Source organism: Trichechus manatus, unplaced genomic scaffold (assembly GCF_000243295.1).
Source record: "Trichechus manatus latirostris isolate Lorelei unplaced genomic scaffold, TriManLat1.0 scaffold00080, whole genome shotgun sequence".
NCBI classification, from domain to species: Eukaryota; Metazoa; Chordata; class Mammalia; order Sirenia; family Trichechidae; genus Trichechus; species Trichechus manatus.
Genome location: NW_004444016.1, coordinates 9,978,083 through 9,997,818, shown reverse-complemented (window position 1 = coordinate 9,997,818; position 19,736 = coordinate 9,978,083). Strand labels below are relative to the sequence as shown.

Sequence of the window (19,736 nt, the reverse complement as noted above, 5' to 3'; positions counted from 1 at the left end):
ACTTGGCGGGTAACCAAAAGGTTGGTGGTTCTAACACACCCAGCGGCACCATGGGAGAAAGACATGGCCATTTGCTGTTGTAAAGATTACAGCCAAGAAAACCCTACAGAGCAGTTCTATTCTAACACATGGGGTCTCCTAAGTCACAAATCAACAACAGAAGCAAAAGGCAACTCCAAGCCTGCCTTGGGGTATTCACCTCCTCTTTAGCATGGCCCAGATGATGTGGCCAACCCTGGCCGCTGACAAGGGCCACCAGTCCACACTGCTAGACAAGTATCCCTCAGGTGGGTCCCACACACAGAAGTGCACAGTGAAGTCCATGAATGTTGCCGTGCGTCCTCAGAGCAAGTTCAGGCAGAGAGAGCAAGCCTCCCATTTTACGAGGGGACTTGGAAACCAAAGTCAGCAGGTCTGAAACTTTCAAATTAATTTCTCCTCTACCTTGAAGAGCAGACATAGAAATCAGAAAGGAAGTACAGATAAGCAAAGGAATACAAATGGAGCAAAAAACTGTAACGGGTATAAGCTTTCTGAAATCTTTCTGAGTAAAAACCTTAACAAAATGCAAGTACTTTTCCCAGCAATTCCATTTCTACAAATTCTCTCTAAGGAGATAATCCGATGGTATGCAAGGATGACTATAGTTTTGTTTATAACAGCAACAAACGGTAAAAACCTAAATGTCCAACAACTGAGGATTAGTGAACACGTTTTTGCATGTCCATATAATGGAATCCAATTGTAGCCATTACAAATGGAGGTGTAGACTTATATTTGTTAATGAGGGAAAAATTCCTAATGTATTGGGTGAACTCAGGCTATAAAACAGCAGATTATAAAACAATATACATATATGATTCCACTTTGTAAAATCCTTACATCTCTATAAATAGCAATGGTAACAGAAGTCATCTCTGGCTGATGGAACCGTGAACAATCTTTAAAAAATTTCTATGGTTATTTATCTGTATTTTAAAATTTTTCTATCACTTCCTTATGTTTAAGGATTTCTAAGAGGCCTGACATTCCTTGCCTGTTTGTCGAATTGATACAACAATACAACAGCAGACTCTAAATATAAACCCTTTGTTTATATTGTATGTGCCCCTGGTGGTACAGAAGTGCTGGATAGTACAAAGGCATAGCATTCAGAGAAAGGTAGTCCCTTTTTAAGCCTTGTTCAATTATTTTGGTTATGTAAGGAGAAAGGTTTGGTGTGGTACAATCATGTTTTCAACTCCCTAGAAGAATGGCTTTGTGACCAAGAGAGCTCACTGGCAGGAAGCAGCATCTCAGTAGAAGTCAGTGACATTGTTTCCTTTTATTGTATTTATTTTATGACTGCCTTCCATTTATGGGAAGTTATCTCATTTACGATAGGGAGGTAAGTTTCCCTTTAAATAAGGAAATTAAATTTAAGTAAAATGGCTTGTTAGTAATTTAAAGAAAACTTTCAAGTAAGGAATTTCGTAAGGGGATAATGATTAAGATAATGAAGGCAGCACACCTGTATTGAAGTCCAGGGAAAGTGGTGTTAAGCTCTGTGTGGATGAAATACCCCTAACAGAGTATCACTATACACTTGGCAGCTGGGAACTTGGAATGTCCCAACAGGTCTGCTTAAGACTGAGATAGCTCCCTCAGGCCTTGACTTCTGACTGTCTATCTTACCATTCTTAATATAAAAATAATAGCATAGAAATAATAAATAAGCCATTTACCCAACAGATGACCCAGTCAGTGGGGAACAATTTCAGAACAGGATTCTGAGTATGTACAGATAAATCGTGTTGGGAGAATGATTGGAGAGGAAGGTTCCTAAGTATAGATAACATTTCTTTGCAAAGTTTGCCCTGAGGAAAGAGGCCCTTCCACAGGAAGGAGGGCAAGTCCAGTCTATTTTTGTAAAAGCATTTCAAGTGGTTAGTGCACTTATTTCCTGTGGTTCCCAGGAATTCTGCAGCAGGCTCTCAGGAGGATGTTGGTGATAGGGAGCCGGGACTTGATGAGAGAGAATCAATAATTATCTCTATATTTGCTTCACTTTTTTCTATAAAAATAATCTAGGGGAAAAACACTTGCTTTAGAAGAGCAAAGTTCATGGCAACAAAGAGCAGAATGAGGCATGAAAGTCCCTAGGTGTGTGGCAGAGCCCTCTGGTCAAGATTTGCAAGCTGAAGATGAATGTATTCACTTATCCCCTCCCTCACTCATTCATTCAACAAGTATTTGAATAGCTCCTCTGTGCCAGGCAGAGTGTAGGGACTTGGGAGATGTAAATAAACATGGCTTCTGTTCTCCCTGAGCTTACAGTCTAGTAAGGGAGAAAGACATCAGATGAGTAAACACATGAGTGGATATATGATTAATTACAAATGGTGGTAAGAGCTGGGAAGGAAAAGAACAGGAGGCTACAAAAGAGAATCATGTTGGAAGACAGGGCACCTGTCTTAGATCCAGTGGTCAGGGAAGACCTCTGAGGAGGGGGTGCTTCAGCTGCCAACTGAAAGATGAGGAAAGCCAGCCAGTGGAAATTGTTGAGGAGGGACATTCCCCAAAAAGGAACAATCTGTATGAAGGTAGCCATGTGGAGATGACCATAGTAGAGTCAAGAATCCAAAAGAAGATCAGAATGGCTTGAGGCAGACCCCCCACAGTGCTGTACTGGGAATCCTGTTTCCTTTGCTGGGGTTCCTTCCCCCCACCACCCCGATTTACATCTGAATCCTACCTTTGTTTGGAGGTTGTCTGTAAACCCCATTATGCCTGCACAGTATGATTAAGAATGTTGCTGATGTAACTTGTATGAACTCCCTACTTGTAAACCCCTTAACAGTAACTTGCCTGCCTGCCCTTGGGGAGCAGTCTTGGCGGCAGCAGCTCCAACTGACCCCTTTTTCTTGTACAATGAAATAAAGGTGTCTTTCCTGTTCTCCCACTTCGGTCTCTAGTTTATTGGCCAATATGAGTCATGCTGAGCAAGAACCTGGGTTTTCCACCCAGTAACAGGCTAATTGGAGTATAGTGGGCAAAGGGAGAAAGTGGTAGGATTTTAAGGCTAGATGTTGCAGGGTCTTGTGTAGGCCACGGTAAGGGGTTGGATTTTATGTTATGGAGATGGGAAGCCACTGGAGGTTTTAAGCAAGGAAGTGACCCAGCTGATGTAGCTTTTAAAAGATTTCCTCAGGCTCTGTGTCTAGAAATGACTGGAGGGGAGCAAGAACTAAAGAGGAGGAAGTCAACTAGTTGACAGGGCTGGGACTAGGGCGAGGGCGGCTCTAGGCTCAGGTGCAAAATTTAAAGGTAGGGTTACAAACAAAAACTTCAGTGATCAAGATTAACATTTTAATGCAACATTTTTTAAAAAGTCACAATCAATGCAAAAAAAATGCTTGATGAACAAAATGTGAAATTTTTAAATAAAGATACGAAGAGTAACCATGTTGTGACAAGCCGTAGAGGAACCTGGGGCAAAAGGAACAATTAGCAACAGCGAGCCTGTCTCAAAAAGTTTGGTGTTTTGTTCATTGCCTCACTCTAATCCTGGCATTACTAGCTGACCTTCCCTACTCATTAAAAATGAAGAGACCACCACGTGACCCTTTGCCCTGAGAATAAACATTATGAAAATAAAACTAACAAATTACTGCAAGCATTCTGGTGTGTAGACTGTATTTTCCCTCCTTATTCTGGAGACTCTGAGCCAGAAGGTGCATCATAGTTGCTCAATAAATATTTCTGATGATAATGTTAACAGATAACACTTATCAGGTTGTTAATACGTCATGTACTTTGTCAAAAACTGTTAAACGCAATTATCTCATTTACTTCTCATGTGAGGTAGATATAGCATTAACCCTCTTATTAGATGCCTGGCGTATACTTTATTGGCATTTAATAAATTTAAAAACCAGTTGCTCTGAGGTGACTCCAATGCATGGTGGCCCCATGTGTGTCAGAGTAGAACTGTGCTCTATAGGGTTTTCAATGGCTGATTTTCTGGAAGTAGATCAGCAGGATAGGAAGAAAGAAATGGTGGATACACAGAAAAAATGAGAAGATGAAGTGATGTTGCTGTGTGCTATTGAGTTGGTTTCAACTCATAGTGATCCTATATGACAGAGCAGAACTGCCCCATAGGGTTTCCTAGGCTGTAATATTTACAGGAGCAGATCACCCGGTCTTTTCTCCTGCAGAGCCACTAGGTAGGTTCAAACTCACAGCCTTTTGGTTAGCAGCTGTGTGCTTAACCATTGTGCTACCAGGGCCTCCCACTATTCCTTAGAATTCCCATATGAATAATCAGTGACTCCACCTCCAAGACAAACACTCTTTTCTGGCAAACACTTCATCACATTTAAAAAAATCCACTGAAGGAAAGAAATCTAACCCTAATTATCACCTTCTTCCATAGGGATTATTTTTTATAAATTGGGTGTTTTAAGCCCAACAGCTTCTGTTGAGAACTTATTTCTTGAATTCACTCCTTCCCAAATATATATCTATTGAGCAATTACTATGTGTTAGGTGCGAATCCAGGTGCTAACAATATAACGTGAGCAACGCAGACCTGATCTGGACCCTCAGGGAGTTTACACTCACCGTGTGTGTGGTATGTGTGTTGGGGTGGGGAAACAAACCACAACAAGTAAACAAATAAATAAAATCATCATAAATTATCATAAACATTATGAAAGAAATGCTTTTGGGTCTGAGATAGAAGACAAGGAGGAGAGAGGGGCTAGATAAGATGGTTCCAACATGATTAGACTCAGGGAGGCAGATCCCCTGCTTTGCACAATAGTCATGTTGCTGAAAATGCTATGGGTTAGTAAGAATTTTTGCAAGTCAAATCAGTCAAACTCCTCACATAGTATGAAATCTATGGAGGAGAGTTTTGAAAAGCAACACTCATTTATTTTTCTTTAAGAATAAATCATAAAACCCATTGCTGTTGAGTCAATTCCGACTCATAGCAACCATATAGGACGGAGTAGAACTGTCCCATACAGTTTCCAAGGAACACCTGGTGGATTGGAACAGCCAATCTTTTGGTTAGCAGCTGTAGCACTTAACCAGTACACCACCAGGGTTTTCTCTTGAAGAACAGATCTATAGAAAAGTTGGTATATTTGAGTCCATCGGATAGTGGAAATGGCACAGGACTGGATGATGTTTCGTTCTGTTATTCAACAAGGTCACCATGAGTCATAGATGACTCTATGGCAACTAACAACAACAACATAAAAAAAGTATTCACACCATTGAGGGGTCAGGAGTATATTATGAAATATTGGGCAATGGTCCTCCTGTCTGCCCCACCCCATAGGTCTATGTAAACGTCTGGATTTTAGATTTATCTAATCCCAGGGGAACCACTTGAACCTAAAATGGCGAAGGATGAGCCAAGGAATGTAAGATCTTGGAATGCAGAGAGAAATTATGTGCACAAAGATGGCAGCACAAGAGACATAAGGAGAAATCACTCTGACATTTCTCCTTGCCTCTTGTTGCATAATACGTTTTCAAGAGCCAATACTTTATTTTTCAAACAATCCCATCCAACATAGTGGCTCTTTGATCTCTAAAACATGAGAGGGGCACAGTGGACATTGAAGAATATAAAAGGCTTTGAAAGGTCAGTTAGAAAAAAGAAGCAAACAAGGAGGAAACCCTGAGGAGTTGAAGGAGTGAAAGCAAACCATGCTTGGAGCTACCTGCCAAAGTTAAAGAAAACACTTGTGAGTGGCCATGTTTGACAAATGGGTATGCTGTTGTGGTTATTGATATCTACCTATCCTGTGATCTTCTGATAAATCTTGGCATCTCGATGGCAATGTGCACCTTTCCAGAGATGCTAGACAGTAAGGACAGACTTATCTCTTAGTTTAGCTTCTTGGATAGAAGATGTCAATTCACTTCCAAGCTCTCATCCTTTATCAAACACCAGTCATTTCCTGGGGCCCTTGGTGATATTCTCTTGCTCCATCCCCTTCTCATAAAAGTCAGCTGGTGCCTGCTGAGAGCTGAGCTATGTGTGGACCTGTGTGTGGAATACCAATAACATGGACACAGGACCATGAGAGTCATTGGTGGTGCTGAAACAGGGCAGACAGTGCAAATGGGAGAATGGTCTCTTTACGACTTCTCATGTGGGATCAAAGGAAGTTGGCAAGTAAAAAAGAGAGAGAGAAAAAAAAGGAACCTCTAAAAATAGCCAAAGTCCTTAAAAAGAAATAATGCAAAAGGAAACAAGTTTCAAACTGTCCTATGCAGGCTCTGCAAAAACTGGAAGCCTGGCCCTGAGGCAGGTGATTATTTTCTTCCTGTCCTTTGGCTGTGACACCCACTGGGTCCCTTCACAAGGCCTGGGCCCTTCTCCCTGCCTTTTTCCTGAATGGTGCTTGATGCCTCTGCAGGAATGCAGCTCTTGGGGCACAGCTGTGGCCTCCATGGCCTACTTTCCAGATCCAGAATAGACTCTGACATGTGAAACGGGCTCGATGGGGTTTACATTCCTTCTTCATATCCAAGCACCTTAAACACAAAACCACGCACTGGGATTGCTAAATGTTCTTCCAGAGACGCCTGGCTATCATCTGTCTGGCAGAAATGTGAGTTTTGTCCTTTTTATTTTTAAAGTTTCGAGTGAGAATGGGGCCCTTGGAAATGAAGCCGCCCAACAGAGGGGTGACATAATAAATTGATGTCTTGTGACTAAGGGTTTTATTCTTGGCTGAGCCACAGATTTGCTCTGATAAGCTGTTCAGCCTCTCTGCATCACCGCGTTCTTGAGAGAGAAAAGGGGAATGTTAATAATCCGCCCTGTGGGACAGAAGGAGTCACAAAATAAAGTGCCTAATGTAGTATCTAGGAGTCCCTGGGTGGTATAAACGGTTAACACTCTTGGCTGCCACCCAAAAGGAAGGCGGTTTGAGTCCACCCAGGGGCACCTCAGAAAAAAGGCCTGGTGATCTACTTCTGAAAATCAGCCATTGAAAACACCATGGAGAACAGTCCTACTCTGATACACATGGAGTGAATTGGACGACTCGACGGCAACTGTTAGTGTGGTGTCTATATAGGCGCTCTGAGATGCTTGTTTATTCATATAAAATGCTTTGTGAAACCCTAAGGGCTATAAAAATTCAAATGATCAGCCCACCAAAACATAGGCTCTTATTAACAATAGTAATAATATCGCTATATCCTAAGCACTCACTACAGGCAGTCCCCGGTTTACGAACATCCGACTGTACAACCCACAGTTACAACCCAACCCCCATAAAGCCTATTAGATTAAAAATTTGAGGTACATGCAAATGGTTTGTAATAACAAATGGGTGCCAGTTTGCAACACACATCAAAACATTTATTATTATATATTACTGTACTATTGTGTTAAAGATGTTTTAGTGTATCTGGAAGTGTTTCTTTAATGTTTTTCACGCACAAAAGATACACTATATGCTAAGACAAACGTTTGATTAACTGATGTTAGCTACGATCCTAACTGTTCCAACTTACGTACAAATTTGACTTAAAGACAGATTTAGGAAGGGAACTTCTTCATAATCTGGGGACTGCCTGTATATACAAGGTCCTTTCCAGTCATTGCTCTATTCCTTCCTCATGGTCCCATGATGAGATCGGCACTGTAAACAGCTTCATTTTATAGAGGAGGCAGCTGAGGATCAGATCGTTTGAATGTCTTGTCCATCATGGAACTATTTCATGGCACAGCAGAAACCAAAACCCAGATCTATGACTCTCAGGTTGTGAGAATTTTCCTTTTTCATGGTATTTCCAACACAGTCTGAAGCAGAACAGTTCACCCAGTTTCTAGTGGTCTCTCCCTCACCCCAAGCCATTTATCAGCTACGGCACATTACTCTACCAGGACAAAGGTCAGGAAGACTCGTATGATACTGGGTCACCTTGGGGATATATCAGGGTGACAGGCAGGGAAGTGCTGATGGCGGGCCTTGCACAATTGTGGAAAGGGACAGTTCAGTGTCAAGGGAGGAAGTTGCAGACTCCATTTCAATGAACACAAATGTCTCGTTTAGAACATTGTAGACTGGGCTACACATATTATAGAGGCTGATGGAGCAAAAAGAATTGAGAAGTTGAAGGACCGCTTCATTCCAAAGAGCATTTTAGTTCCTTGCCCACATTTCTTCTGCGGTTAAGATCATGAACTCTGGAGTCAGAAAACCCAAGCTTCAGATCTTGGCTCTAATATCTTAGTTGTGTGACCTTTGACAAATTATTTGAACTCTAATGAGCCTCAATGTTCTTAGGTATAAAACGGTGGCTAAAAAGCAATGCCTACCTAACAGAACTGCCGGGAAGATTAATTAAAATAATGTATATGAAGTGCTTAGGACTGTACCTGGTACACAGAAAATGTTCGTGCAAAGGTCACTCTTTTATTATTTATCGACACATCCAGAGCAGGCTATTGGGAAACATACGGCAGGGCAAGCCCTCGGCATTTCCAGAGAGATAACAAACACACATATTTCAAGAGATTGAGTTTGGAGAAACTAAGTTTTCTAGGTCAGGGGGGAAGGAAAAAAAAAGACAGGCCCAGCAAACAGACCATCTTCCCAAGAGCTGGAAAGTCTGCTGACTTTGAGAAAGGAATGTGCTTGCTGGGCTGGTTCTGGAGATTGTAACTTGCACAACAGATTCAAAAGGTTTTTGGAGACACATCAGTAAGAGAAGGTTAAAGGAAGGGGCCCAAGGCCTGCCAAAGACCCTGCAGAATCACTTTGTGTTTGGCTCGAAGCCCTAGGGCTTTAATCTGTCTGTCTGCAGGAAGGATACTTCCGTTTAAGATGTGTGCAGGTCTTCGGGATGGCCGAGAGCCTGCAAGACACTCTGGACCGGAGTGTACCATTCGACATTCAGATAGAACTGGGGCCCACGCAGCCATACGGCTGCATCCAGCGAGCACTGTGTTTTTCCTCTCAGAGGAGAGGCTGTTTGCTCTAAGCACATAAAAAAAATTCCTGACCTCCAATTGAATGATGCTCTCTGGCCAGGAAGTGCTTTGGAGGTGGACCAGCTGGACTGCAGAGAATTAGAGATCCTGAATCCAGGGAAGAAATAAAGGATATTGGAGGAAGTCCTTTGGGGAAGTGCACATGTGTCTGCTTATATTTTTCTACTCTTCATTATGGACTTTGAGAGCTAAGGCTGGGATTGAGTTGTTCAGTCATACATCTGGACTGAATTAACAGTCTGCTTCCTGCCAGCATCTATGCCCTTCCAAGCATCTATGCCCTTCTTACCTGAAGCATGGCTGATGAGCCTGGTATGGCTAAATATAAACTCCTTAAAGGCAGAAACTGCGATTTCTACTCCAGGTCCATAATCCCTCATCTGCAAAGCCTTGGGGCTAGATATGTTTCAGAATCCAGAATTTTGGGGATTTTTGAAAGGTAGGATGGTGTATATACTGTATATTATGTAACAACTCCAATGGGGTCTGGAACAGAACCCTACAATCAAACAGATTAGTAATTCTGCATCAGATTATATAAATATCAACACAAAGTGGGAAAGATAAAGACTTTAAATAGTCTCAGGATGTTTGGGGTCAGGTTTTGCCACAATCTGAGTTATGAAAGACCTTCTAGTTTTCAGAGTTTTTTTAATTTCAGAATTGTGGATATGAGATTTCAGGCCTTTCCTTTCCTTTTTATTAAAAAAAAAAAATTCCACGATATCTAATATAGCATTCTGCCCATGAGAGGCACTGAATAGAAGTTTTTGACATCTAGAATATGACATCTTTATCTTTCTCAAATGGTGTTTGATTCTGGAAGCCTGGGGACAGTTTATTCTCAGTGACCTGGTGATTCTACAGGAGGACGTTACATTAAAAAATAAGGTGGAAAGACTATTTAAACCCATAGCTTCTCTCCTGTCCTTTATAGTAACGCGAGTAAACCCATGAAATAATATTCTGAGAACTCTTCACTAGTATATTGTGTTCAGCACTTAAGCAAATGAGACATCACACAAAGTGATGATGAAAAAAATTCTAAACTTATTGCTTAGAAAACTATGTTTTCCAAAGATTGCTAAAATATTAGTACATTCTAAAAATCAGATTTTTTCAAGCATAAACCGATAGCACAGAAGATTGGCAAAGCCAGCAATGAACAAGATACACGGATGATGGTAATCAAGCTAACATCTATTGAATGCTTACAGTTTTTCAAGTGCTGGGCTCTGCACTTTATATGCATTATCATTGGATACTTAAACAGCAACTCTGTGTGGTAGCTAGTGTTGTAGAGCCCCATTTTGCAGATGAGAAAACTGAGGCTGTGTGAGATTGAAAAATTTGCTAGTGAGCGTCTACCCAGGACTCAAATCCAAATCCAGTAGTATGCTGGTAAACAAGACCTCAGGGGGAAAAAGATTTTTATTTGCAGCACTTGCCAGCTTCTGTGGTAGAAATACTTTTGCCATGGCTGGTTTCAAGCTACCAGCAGTGTCGCCACTGGCTTGCAAAATTCCTGAATATTTAAAAATTGGCTTTCGTGAACCTGTAGGAGCTGTTTCCAGCACACCACTGTCCCACCCATCCCATAGCCAGCTTAACGGTTGACTGGACTTAGAAGATGGAATTTCAGCTCATGAATTGGTTTAGGGGCAGCATGCTGATGGGCTAGCCCAGGCCAGTCAGTCACAACTACCTGAAACCCAGTACAAATCACTGACGGGGGAGTAAAGGAAAAAGAGAGAGAAAAGAACACACTGTCTCCCTTTCTTCAGATGAATTTTTCTTCACCAGAGGGTATGAGGTAGGTCCTTGCCAACCTGATACTCCCTGGTAAAAATAACAAAACCTGGAATTTTTCAGACCCTGCAGATCTTTTTCTTGGTCAGATAAGGAGCTCAGACTCAAAACCAAGGGGTCTGATCCTTTCTTCTCTGAGATACTTAATTTCCATAGTATTTCCTTTGAAGAAGTAAAGAAGTATTTGCTACAAAACAGGAACCAGATGTGGATCTGCTTTTAACTAAAGGTAGGGAATTCCAGCCCAATTTGAACCCAATTAAAATACATTCAGGTTCTTAGCTTGCCTTCTCTGTCAGTGCCTATAGGACACTACCTTCTAATTAAGTCTCCTGAGAACATGTTTCATTAGAAGCTGTTTAGAGGGAACTGAACTGGCCTGATATTCAATCAGCAAACATGCACAGGGCACCTGTTATGTACAGGCATTTGTTAAATTCCAGGTATAGGCACAATCTGACTCGTAGTGACCCTATAGGACAGAGTAGAACTGCCCCATAGGGTTTCCAATGCTGTAAATGAGTCAGACTCAGCCCGATGGCAATGGGTTTGGCTTTTTTATAGATATAATTCCTATGCCAGGACCTCAGAGACTAACGGAGACAGTCAAGTAAACGATGTTGTTGTTAGCAGCTGTTGAGTCAGTCAGCCATTGACTCATGGCTACTCCATGCACAAAGAAACGAGATGCTGCCCTGTCCTGTGCCATGCCCACAATCGGTTGGCGATTGGACTGGTGTGATCCATAAGGTTTTCATTAGCTGATTTTCAGAAGCAGATCACTAGGCCATTCTTCCTATTACATCTTAGTCTGGAAGTTCTGCTGAAACTTGTTCAGCAATATGTAAGCTTCCACTGACAGATGGGTGGTGGCTGTGCTTGAGGTGCATTGCCAAGTAATCAAATTCAGGTCTCTCGCATGGAAGGCAAGAATCCTATACCACTGAACCACAAATGCATCCTAGAAAACAAGTTATATTATATTCATTCATTCAGTCATCAAATATTTATCAACTTTCCATTAGGTGCCAGGCATTTTGCCAGGCACTGGGATACCGTGGTGAACAAGACAGATTGGTTTGTACTATCATGGAGCTGACAATCCATCATGGAGAAAGATGTTAAATAATCACAAGAATGAATGTGTAATTACAGAAAAAAAAAAAAAGAAAAGGAAAAAAGAATCTTTGATGGGGAGGGAAGGGGGGGCGGAATTACCAAGTAGATAGAAAACACGTGTCAATATTGGTGAAGGGAAAAGCAATAATACACAATATGGCAGAAGTCAGCACAACGTGACCAAGGCAAGAGAGGACACTGAGAGTAACACATGAATAAAGGACAACTATGGTAACTACTATAGTATAGACAATCATGCAACAATAGTACTAACAAACAATAATTTATGGATGGATACATAGGTAGATAGATATGACAAAAGGTGTGAGAGGTTATACAGGTTTGGTGGTGTATACTTCTACATACATGACTGTAGGTGCTCCTCATATATTAATAGAGACGATACAGCACACAAGGGGCACAGTCAAGGAAACTTCTTAGACATAACCAAACACCTCACAGGATGAAGTTCCTAGGGTCAAAGACAAAGGAATATAGACTCGGGGGACATCTAGGTCAATTGGCACAACATGGTTCATAAAGACAATGTTCAGCATCCTGCTTTGGTGAGTAATGTCTGTGGTCTTAAAAGCTTGTGAGCATCCGTCTAAGATACAACTATTGGTCTCTTCTCGTGCAGAGCAAAGGAGAGTGAGGAAAACCAAAGACTCAAGGGAGCAATTAGTCCAAAGGACTAATGGGCCACATGAACCACAGCCTACACGACCCCAAGACCAGAAGCACTAGATGGTGCCCAGCTACCACTACTGACCACTCTGACTAGGATCACAACAGAGGATCCTGGACAGAGTGGGAGAAAAATGTAGAACAAAAAATCAAATTCACTAAAAAGACCAGACTTATTGGTCTAATAGAGACGGGAGGAACACCCGAGACTATGGCCCTAAGCCACCCTTCATGACCTGGAACTGAAGCCATTCCTGGAGACCACCTTCCAGTCAAACAATAGAGAGGCCTATAATATAAACAATAACACCTGAGAAGAACGTGCTTCGAAGAACAATCAATTATGCAAGATCAAAAGTGCAATATATGCCTAAAAGCAAAGATGAGAAGGCAGGAAGGGGTAGAAAATCAGGACGAAATATAATGGGGAACCCAAGGTGGATATGGGGAGAGTGCTGACACATTGTGGGGAATGAAGCCAAGGCCAAGAAATACTTTATGTACAGATTATTGAATAGGAATCTAATTCGCTCTCACCTAATGCACAGTTAAAAAAAAAAAAGAATGAATGTGTAATTGAAGTAAGAGCTCTGAAGAAATGTTAAATGGTCCTATGAAAATTGGAAAAGTCTAACCCAGTTAAGGGAGGCAGGAAGGGCTTCCTTGAGAAATTGATAATTGAACTAAGATTTGAAGAAAACACAGGAGTTGACCGGGTGAGTGGGGTAGAGAAGAGAGAAATAGTGTTCTAGACAGAGAGAAGAGCATAGGCAAAGGTCCTGGTGTGAGAGGGACCACAGTGGTTTCAAGGAAATGAAAGGTCAGTTTAGAGAGAGATGGTGGTGAGAGATGAGACAGGAGAGGAAGCAAATGCTGGACTCTTGCAGAGCCCTGAAGGCCATGTTAAGACTTTGGTCTTTATCCAAGAGCAATGGGAAACCACTGAAGGGTTTAAGCAGGGAAGTGTACATGGCAATTACTCTTATGTTGCAATGACGATATGGTCAGTATGCTACGGGAGAACAAGCGAGCCAACTAATCTAAACTGGTGTGTGTGGTGTGGAGGAAGGGTAGGGAAGCTGGGGTTGGGGAGTGTGTCCAAATAAGGTTTTCCGGAGGATAAGGTAACTGAGCTGAATATTTGAAGGGTGAGTATGACCTAGCCAGGCCAAGGTAGAAGGGTGGAGGAAAAGAGAGAGAAAACGTTGCTGGCAAAAGGATGAGCTGCTTGGATTAAGGGCTGGGTGAGTGTAGGGGTGTGGGAACTGCAAGAAGAAGCTAATAACAGGGATAGCAGGGACCAGATAATAAAAACCTCAGGGGTCATGGTAGAAGTCTGGATTTTATCATGAAGGCAGCAGGGAACCACTGACCCAAAGATCTTCAGCAGAGGAGTTATGATCAGATTCACCTGTTAGAAAGATCACTAACAGCAGGATTGAAAGTGGACGGGGAGGGAGAAAAGAGACTACTACAACCTGCCGTCTGCAGTAAGGTATAAGCAGTGGGGATGGAGAAGAGAGGATGGTTATAGGAGACATTAAAAAGGTAAGATTAAAAGGACTTTGTCACCGCTGGATGGGTGGGAATGATTTCCACCTACCCAAAGACTGGTCTGAATGAAACTAATTCTTCTATGTGCGTTGACTTTTGCCTTATGATCTGGTTCATTGTCTATTTTTGTAAATGTTCCATGTGTCCTTGAGAAGAAAAGTACTCACAAATTGTTGGCTCTCTATATGTTCATTCAATTAAACATGTCAATTATGTGTTTCAGTCTTCTAAATTCTTGTTCATATTTTTGTTTGTCTTCCCAATTAACTATGGGCAAATAATATGAAAATCTCCCACCATCATTGTGGATTTGTCAATTTCTCTTTATATATTGTCAATTTTTGTTTTATGTATTTTGAGGATATGTCATTAGGTATACGCAAGCTTAAACATTTTGTATCTTTCTGTTGAATTGTTCCATTTATCATTATGTACTGATCCCTTTTATCCTTGATGATTCTTTTTACCTTAAAGCTATTTTATCTGATACTAATACAGCTACACCAACTTTTTATTTTTGTTAACATTTGCTGTGTGTCTATTTTTCATCCTTTTACTTTAACCTTTCTGTGTTGTGTTTTAAATATGTTTTCAGTAAACAGTGTAGATGGATTTTAAAAAATGCAATAACTATAAATTTAGTCCATTTATATTTACTGTGACTATAAATATATTTGGATTTATTTCTGCCACATAATTTTGAGCAATTTACCATAATTTTCTATTCTTTTTCTATTTTTCTTGATTCTTTTGGAAGGATAGAGTTTTATTTATCCCACTTTACTCCCACCCCTAACCCCTGCCACTTGCTGGTTGAAATTAATATATTCTATTTCTTTTCTTTTAGCAATTACCCTTGCAATTTAACATGAACATTTGACTTAACAAAATCTAAGGTTAATTAATAACTCTAAGGAGGAGTTAAGACTTTTGGGTAATGCCATTCATAGAGCAAGGAGCAAGGACTCACAGTATATTTTGAACCAAAGATGAATCCGTTTTATATATGCCTTCCCTTGATTCCCAGAATCACAAGTCTTTCCTTTCCAGCTTAGCCACCAGGGCCAAGGTGAGAACAAATGGCTCATAAAAATAGCTGCCTTCACAAATGTCACCTCAATAACTTCTGATAAGCTGAAAACCGACTCTGAAATGATGACCTGGCTTCTCTCTTACATAACCATGGCTTACTTTTGCCTCCATCAGCTTCTCTGCCACGTCTGTAGCTTAAATAATGGGGGACTTAGCTAATTTCTTCCCCCATATGGAAGGCACCAAAAAACTATTTTAGAACCAGATGAAAAATTATTTTAAATTAAGTATTTAATCACAGCTGACCTAGACCACACCAGACTTCAACACAACCAGTTACTCATATCCTATAGTTCAGGCCACATTGTTATACACATTGTTGTATGTATAAAACCTGTGACAGTTGGAGCCTGTGTAAGGTGGAAACCTGTCAAAGAAGGAAAATTCAAATATTTTCCACTAAAACAAGCAATAGAAAAGGAGTAAGGCTGCACCCTGTCAAAGGCAGAAAACTTGTAAGACTTGGAAAAACAAGGCAGTATGGTCGAGTTCCAGCTCTCACAGGTTTCACCGTGCTTTTAAAGCTTTATTGTGAATACTGTGCCCATTTCACCCTTTAGACAACTCTGAGAGGTAGGCAAAGTGGGGTTGATTAGAGGAAACATCTAAGCAGGAATGAATTACTCGCCCAGGTTCCAGAGCCAATTCGCTCATAGTGGGGACTCTGCAGTGGTTGCCAACCACCACACTGAAGAGTGACTACTGCATTCCTGGGCAAGAGTCTATACTTAACATCCTGTTCATGTGTCAGAGTTCAGGTTCCCTTCCAGAGGCTACAGCTGACAACACAGGTCAGCCTTAACACGGATATTCCAATAGGCTTTCGTGTCACTGAGAAATCAAGAAAACCTTTGTCTTTCCCAAAATCTCACCAGTGTCCTAAATCTCAAAGGGCTCGCTTAGCACCCGCTGATGACAGGGAGTTCACTGGGCTTGATCTTCTCCATTTCCCAACACGCTTATGTAGAAACTGCCTCTCCTGACAGCAAACAAAAAGGTAATTGTAAAAAGAAGCAGTGCTTGTAAATTTCTATTATGCTTATTCTCTGATTTTTTTTCTAGTTAATGGACTCATTTACTAGAGCAATTTGTGTAAATCCCCAAAGGTCTGCAAAGGTTGCTGCGTTATGGGTGTATTGTGTCATGTACTTCCTTTACTTCTTTCCTTTACCAAATACTGGATTGGCAGAAAACTTGGAATCAACCGCTGCTTAAAATATAGGTAAACTGTAAATAAAGTTAAAAATAAGGGTTTTCCATGTGTCTGGGGTTTCCTTCAGCAACAAAAAGGGATTTCATTTTTTGTATGTTTCAGCTGATTTATTAACCCTACTGCCATAGTCTATCAGCTTCATGTTGACTATCGAGCTTATTTTCAGGAGTCAACACGTCCCCTCCAGGTTTCCAGGTATGGATCTGAGTAGAAGTGGGTTATAGGAGCAATCTAAAGTCAGTAAAGCCATGAAGTCAGTATAGACATGAAGGAGTCCTTGGGTGGTATAAATGGTTAACGCACTCAGCTGCTAACTGAAAGGCTGGTGGTTCGAGTCTACCCAGAGGTGCCTCAGAAGAAAGGCCTGGAGATCTACTTCTGAAAACTCAGCCATTGAAAACACTATGGAACACAGTTCTACTCTGTGAACATGAGGTCGCCATGAGTCGAAGTTGACTTGACGGCAATTGGAAATTAGAAATAGCCATGACGGAATGACAGTCCCTTTCACTGGAAAGGCGGGGGAAGCAGGCAGAGCATGGAGTTACAGGGTTTTATGATTGCAGGTTGCACTGTGTGATCAGGAGTGAGGTGGTGCCTGAGGATCTACTGGGCTCTGGCTGAGGTTGTTTTGTGGGCAAGACCTCAGTGGTGATAAAGCCCAGGCTGCATGCTGCTACACACAATCATATGTATCATCCTTGGCCACAGCTGGTGCCTCCAACCTGAGCCAGCCTCTGGTGCAACTGTCCCCCTTTGTCCCAACGAGGTAGAAGAAAGAATGCAAATGGATCCATCCAAATCCATGCCCAACATTTAGAAAACCACTTAAGGGAGACTTTCCCACTGGTGCTGGATCTAGGAGGAAAGCCACCCTTAATACGCAATTGCCATGAACCAGAGGCAAACGGGGACCTCCATTTGAGAAAACCGTGAGACAAGAAACAAAATTTTGCTCACCTCAAACTGACAATATGAATGACTATTTGTACAGGTAAATGTCAACCACTAATATGTAATTATTGCCTCCTGTACCAAACTAGACACATAACTTAGTAAGTGCTTGGAAAAAAAAATAAATACAGAAAAAATATGTATAATCTCTTAGTCGTATTTTAAGGAAGCGGGAACTAGTGTGCTAATAGAGAGGTGATGGGTGAGGATGTCCGTGTTTGGAAGAGCGAAATTGCTTTACCTCAGATGGGGAGTGAAATGAGACAGAGTGAGAGGGGAACTTACAGGCTGGGTGGAGAGGGCTGTGGAGAGACAGTGAGAGAATGAGAGAGACAGAGCAAACCCAGAGAGACTTAGAGGCTTGTGGGTGAAAGAAAAAGGTTTGCAAGAGAGAGTGAGGGCTTGAGGAGGGAACTGCAATCAGTGTGCAGTGCAAGGTAAGCTCCTCTGCAGTCTTTCCTATGAAAACAATGAAAAGAAATAATTTTCTGTTACTGTATTATGCAAAAGTAGCTGGACAAAGTCTGACTATATGTGGAGGATATGTTGGGGGTGATCAGAAGTTAAATATAGTTTACATGGTGTATATAAAATTCCCTCTGGGGGCTTTGAAGGGACCTGAAACAATAACTGAACCTGGCCCATGTGACTACATATTGGGAAAGATGTGCTGGGAGCAGAGGAAACAAATGAAGGCCTCCAACATGAACCTCAATTCCAAAATCACAAGGGCAAATCATACAAACTGCAGCTTGGTTTATGATGGAGCTGCTTTCAATGGAGGCGGCTCCAAGAGGCTGCTCCAAGATGGGTGGATGGTTAGTGCAGGGCAATACGGGGAGGGAGGCTGGTCTTCAGTGAAGTTCCCACCACTCCCTAACGCCTGGTATGGGGGAGTTCTTCCTGGGGAATGCAGACATGCATGGAGTGCAGCCGCAAGGTTGGCGTAGGGGTAAAAGTGGAGGCTGTTGGTGGTGATAGCCAACATCTGGGTCACAAATAACTTAGTGAATGATGAACTCTGACGAGGAGATGTAAGTGCCCAGGCAACAGGTGAAAACCCCAGTCTCAGTGATAATACTGCTAGTCCAGTGTCAGTGAAGTCACGTGGCCTTTTCGTAGTGATTAAGGGCAAGTAAGGGCTTTGTTTACACAGACCCCTGATAGCGGCTCAGCTCCACCACTTACTAGCTGTTGACCTTGGACAGGCCTTTAACATCTCTAAGCTGTAGTTCCATTACACTTAAAATACCAAAAAAAAAAAAAAACAACCGAAACCCATTGCCATTGAGTCAATTCCGACTCCTAGTGACCCTATAAGACAGAGTAAAACTGTCCCATAGGGTTTCCAGGGATTGGCTGGTGGATTCAAATTGCTGACCTTTGGGTCAGCAGCCCTAGCTCTTAACCACTGTGCCACCAGGGCTCCATCCTTAAAATGGGGACAATATTAGTGTCTGCCTCACAGTGTTACAGTGAGGATTATATGAGTTAATTTGTAGCCCAGAACATGTTAATGATGATGATGATTGTTACTATAAGACTGCTTGATAATCATGTGCACAATTAGCACCAACTCAAATTTATGGAAAAAAAAAAAAAAAAAAAAAAAGCTCCCATGCTAGTTTCCTGGTCTCTTTGGCTTCTTTCTTTTACCGTCCTGATATCCACCAGCACTTCATTCTCCTAAATGGTGGGGCAAGTAGATGCTTTAAAATTCTAATGTTCTGTGGTACATCCATACCATGGAATACTAGTGAGCAATAACAATGAACAAAATATTGATACACATACACACAAACACATGCACAAATTCTAATGTTTATCGGTTTTGCTTTTTTACCGTTAGAGGTGTAATTCATGCATTTTTACACTCATAATTTGTATATAATGGGTGTATACAGCGTTACAGGATTGTAATATATACTGGTGGTTTCTGGGTCATAATAAGTATGTCTCATATTAGAAAACAACTAGGATGCACAAGGGACAGACTGACATTCCTCTCTATGTGATATGAGGCTACGTGGAAAGCTGTGGAAGCAGACAGTAACAAGACATATTCTTCATAATCATCTGTTTCAGAACATTTCCTTTGGTACAGTATTTGCCCTTTAAAAATCTCTGCTTAATACCCCTAAGTGCCTTATTCCCGGATTCCTCTCCCATCCCAACCAACAAACCCAAAATATTTCCTTTACATGTTAACCCTTTGCTGTGAAGGGCTGCGAGGCGCATGAACGGCTTTCTATGCCTTTGCCCAGAGGCTCTGCGCGTGGTGTCTGTGCTATCTGC

General features: G+C 41.6%; 1 protein-coding gene across 1 annotated transcript in view; it reads left to right on the top strand.

Annotated features, from left to right (window-relative positions):
• Positions 1-19,736, top strand: part of FGF1 (fibroblast growth factor 1) — a 116,709-nt gene that overhangs the window by 76,281 nt on the left and 20,692 nt on the right. The gene's annotated exons all lie outside the window — the stretch shown is intronic.